We start from the raw sequence: 4,681 nt of genomic DNA on the forward strand, positions 1-4,681 counted from the left end.
TTTCAACAACTTGGTTTAGATGCTAATCCCGTGGCCCCATTGGCTGGCTTTGGGAAAGAAAATGTTTATTTTATTTTATGCTTGTCTCACAGATAAGTTGTTCTGTTTCACAGGTTCATAGCTGGAAAGGAACTTTGCCTAGACATAAATTAAAGCTCAAGCTTAGAATATTGTGGATGTTGTGCAAAATGTTTTCCTTGCCTTTATATGTGTATGTTTGTGGGAATGTTCATATCTCCTGGTGATACAATGAATCACACCATCATTAAGGAGTCATCAAAGGAGGAAATTGACCATTAAGTAGAGAGAAAGGATATAATAGCCTTTGGTGTGTAATTAGGCATCTCCTCAGCTATGTATCCACCTCTTTATATAGGGTGTGTCCCTTCTATGCTTGATGTGGTGAAGTCAGAGGCACAGACTGAAACAGTGTTTTCCTAGTGAGCACTTTTTTTTTAGACATGCAACAATGTCTTTTTATTAGGCACAGGATTTTAAATGATCTCTTATTTCTCCATACACAGGCAAAACTATGTGTGCCATTTAACATACTGGAGCTTGACAACTGAATCACTACATAGAGAAGGAAAAATTATCCCCAACCTGCTTAGCCAGGAGGCCAATTCATCTGCCGACCTCCGAGACCATGGAGATGAATATGGTAGACAGACTGTCCCCCGTCTGCACCTTCATTCACCACCATCCGATAACCCTGGTTCAGGCCCAGATACGCAGCAAATTTCTTGCCAACAATAATTAAATGTCCTAGAAGACTTTCGCCATCATCTTCTGCTACAGAAATCTGGGGTATATGCTTCTTGGGTATCACCAGGAAATGTGTTGCACTTTTTTTTCTATTGCAGGACTTGATCCTGTGTTGTCCATATTTTAAGACATTATTAATTGAATGAAGAATTAATTGGTTTGAGGTAGGGACCAACATGTTTCTTATTTTAGAAACATTAAATTGTGGTAGAACAAATGTACTGGATGCTTTGATGTATTGAATTTTAACTTGTGGGTCTAATCTAGAAGAACTTTTACTCTGCCATCTTTAGTGTTTTATTTACCTCCTTGTTTCTCAAGCTGTTGATGAAGGGATTCAATACAGCAATGAAAATGAGACAACACTAGCCCAATTGTCATCAGAGAGGCATCATCCAGCAATTGATAGGAGCAGATGCTGAGATCCACAGCCAACAATAGATGAAGCCAGGGGAACCCCAAGAATAAGATTCTAGGAGCCAGAGTGGTCGAGGACACTATGAAAATATGACCCACAGAATCAACTAAACAGGGCTCATAGGAGCTCACAGAGACTGAAGCAACACACATGAACCATGTACAGGTCTGAACTATATGTTGCACATATATTATGGCTGCCTAGCTTGGTATTCTTATGGGACCCCTAGCAGTTGGAGTTGGGGTGTCTCTGACTCTTTTGTCTGCACTTGGGACCCTTTTCCTCCTACAGGGTTGTCTCATCAAGCCTTGATATGAGGGTTTGTGCCTAGTCTTATATGCTGTGTTCGGTTAATGTCCCTAGGAGGCCTGCTCTCTCTCTCTCTTTTTTTTTTTTGAAGAAAAATGGAGGAGTGGATCTAGGGGAAAGGGGAGGTGTTGGGGGGGCACTGGGAGGAATGGAGGTAGGGGAAACTGCAATCAGGATGTAATTTACGTAAAGAATAAAAATAAAAATGAAAAAATGCAATAATACATGGAGACCACTCCATACTTTCTTCAGAATGGTCAGAATGAAGCTGTACGTACACATAAGCAATTGTTCCCTGAAAAATGGTGGCTGCTGTTAGATAGGAGGCATACGTGGAGAAAACTTTCTTCTTTCCAACAGCAGAGAACATCTTTTGGATGGTAGCCATGACATAGGAGAAGATAATAGCAAACATCAGTGAACAGCAGGTTAAATACCACAAATACAATTAATATCAACATTGGAACAAGACAGAGTGAGGACTGGGAGGAAATTACAGCAAAAGTGATTGAAGATGTTGGACTTATAGAAGGACTGGAAATGTGTAAAGCCTGTAAACAGAAGGATTTATTGTTCACACAAAATATGAACCAGCTGCTAAATTGATGCGTATTTGTGGCGTCATGATTGCAGAGTGGTGGCAAGGCTTATGGATGTCACCCAATGATCCACTGTCATAGCTGCCATGGAGTAACAATCATTGATTTCAAATGTTGCAAAAACCAACAATTGCATCACACATCCTTCAAATGATAATGAATTTTCTGCTACTGTGAAGTTCTGCAGCATCTTGGGAGTGATGGCAGATGTGTAGCAGATCTCAACAGAAGCCAGATTGTAAAAAGAAGTACGTAGGAGTCTGAAGTCTGGAATCTGTGTTGATGAGGTTGATCATCCTAGTGTTACCTACCATGGACATCACCTAGGTGACAAGAAGCACCATGAAGAGGACACACTGAGTATCACCTTGAACATTAAATCCCAAGGATAGGAGTCAGTGACTCCACTCATATTTTATTGTGTCATGAATACCGAGTGGCTAGAGAGGACCAGAAAACACCCAAAAGTGAAGTTTTAATATTTTTTTGATATGTTACCTTAAAATTTTTCCCTTTCTTTCTAAAAATATGTCGATCATCCTGTTATAATGTTCTTTAATATATAAGCTATTTTTGCTATACACAACATAAAGCACATTTAAAAAACAGAAATACATGAACATATGCATACATCACACACACACACACACACACACACACACACACACACACACACACACACACCACTCCAAAGATTTGGACAATATACTGTGGACCTGGGCTTTCCTGACAATACTTACCAAGGAGATTTTATGCTTTCTAAATACTGCTTTATATTCTTGATAGAAAGCCATCAAAGTGAATTTGAGCCAAGGATCTACCTGAAAATGAAAATACTTCAGCTGGGCAGTGGTGATGCATGTCTTTAATCACAGCACTAGGGAGGCAGAGGCAGGCAGATCTCTGTGAGTTTGAGGCCAGCCTGGGCTATAGAGTGAATTCCAGGAAAGACTCCAAAGCTACACAAAGAAACCCTGTCTCAAAAAACCAAACACAACAACAACAACAACAACAACAACAACAAAATGAATATACTTCATAGAAGAATATGAACCTTCAAGACATGATTCTAAGAAACACTGACTTTTTCTATTACATTAAGCATGTACCTGTATTTGTATAAGTCAATATTCTAATATAATTTTGTGTATTTTTAGCAGCTTCTACCTTTTCTTAGCCATTTATAATTTTAGTGTTTTAATCCTGGCTTCTCCTCAAATTACTATAGTGAGAGCAGGTAGAATTTTCTTCTTGCAAGTCTAGAAAATATGTATATAAATATTTCTAGGGGAATTGTATCTAACTTATGAAGTTTGTTTTGTACCATATTTATAAAGTCCATTGTATTTACATTGACTACTCATTCAGTATTTTTTAAAAAGTCACTATTTTTATTTTATTACCACTATAGTTTAATTTTTAAATTAAATCATTGAATAATTTTAAATTTATATTTCTACTGTATCCATATATTAAATTTCCAATTTTACCACCTCCCAAATATATTGTCATTATTTTAATGCTATTTCCTACAAGTGTTAGCTGTGGCTTACTATGGCACCACCATGATCAGACAACAAACTATGATATATTTGAATCAACCCTGGGATTTCAGTTCTGTTGGGTCAATTCTTCCCTTTCTTTGTATTTAAGTAATGCACATTTTTTATTATTAGTTTCTTCATGCATTGTAACTACTGTATTGCAGCATGAATGGCATGTGTTTAAGTACTACATAGTCAGTGTATAAATCTCAGTGACTATAAGTGAACACCCATGAAATCATAGTCACCATCAAACCTACAAGTATATGAATTTATTACTTCCTTTCTGCCCCTTTATAGTGTCAATATTATTATTTTGTGACAAGAATATCTAACATAAGATTTACTCTCAGCATGAAGTAAGTATGCAGTATAGTATTTTTATCTGTAGTCCTGTACAGTACAGTGAATCTTCAAAACTTACTCATCTTGCAGTACTGAAATTTTGTATCACTTGGGAAATTTCCTCTTTGCCCTGTCCCTGCAACCATGATTCTCTAGCATTCCTGAGCTTGACCATTTTAGATGGTACATCGGAGAATATGGTTTGTGTTTGTAATTCTGACTTACTTCAGTTACAATAATGTTCTCCAGGTCTGTCTGAATTGTCACAAATAGAATTATGTTCTTTTTTTGAGTTATTTTTTTAATTAAGAAATTTTCTATTCATTTTATATATCAACCACAGATCCCCCTCCTCCTTCTTCCCGCCCCGCCCCCAGCCTTCCCCCACAACCCTTCTCCCATTCACATCTCCTCCAAGGCAAGGTCTCCCATGGGGAGTCAGCAAAGCCTGGAACATTCAGTTGAGGCAGGTCCAAGCTCCTCTCCTCTGCTCCAAGGCTGTACAAGGTGTCCCACTATAGACACTGGGCTCCAAAAAGCCCACTCATGCACCAGGGATGGATCCTGATCCCCCTACCTGAGGGCCCCCAAAACAGTTCAAGCTAAACAACAGTCCCATGGAGGTTCCACAGCTATTGGTCCACAGTTCACGCATTTCCACTAGTTTGGCTGGCCCCTCATGGTATCTCTTCCACTCTGTC

The 4,681-nt window shown here is 38.5% G+C and overlaps 1 pseudogene; it reads right to left on the reverse strand.

The window, feature by feature from the left end:
* Positions 1 to 607: 607 nt before the first annotated feature.
* On the reverse strand, positions 608 to 2,474 carry LOC131907754 (putative olfactory receptor 5AK3; annotated as a pseudogene).
* Between the last annotated feature and the right edge of the window lie 2,207 nt (positions 2,475 to 4,681).

The sequence above is a fragment of the Peromyscus eremicus genome, chromosome 4, assembly GCF_949786415.1.
Source record: "Peromyscus eremicus chromosome 4, PerEre_H2_v1, whole genome shotgun sequence".
Classification (NCBI taxonomy): Eukaryota; Metazoa; Chordata; class Mammalia; order Rodentia; family Cricetidae; genus Peromyscus; species Peromyscus eremicus.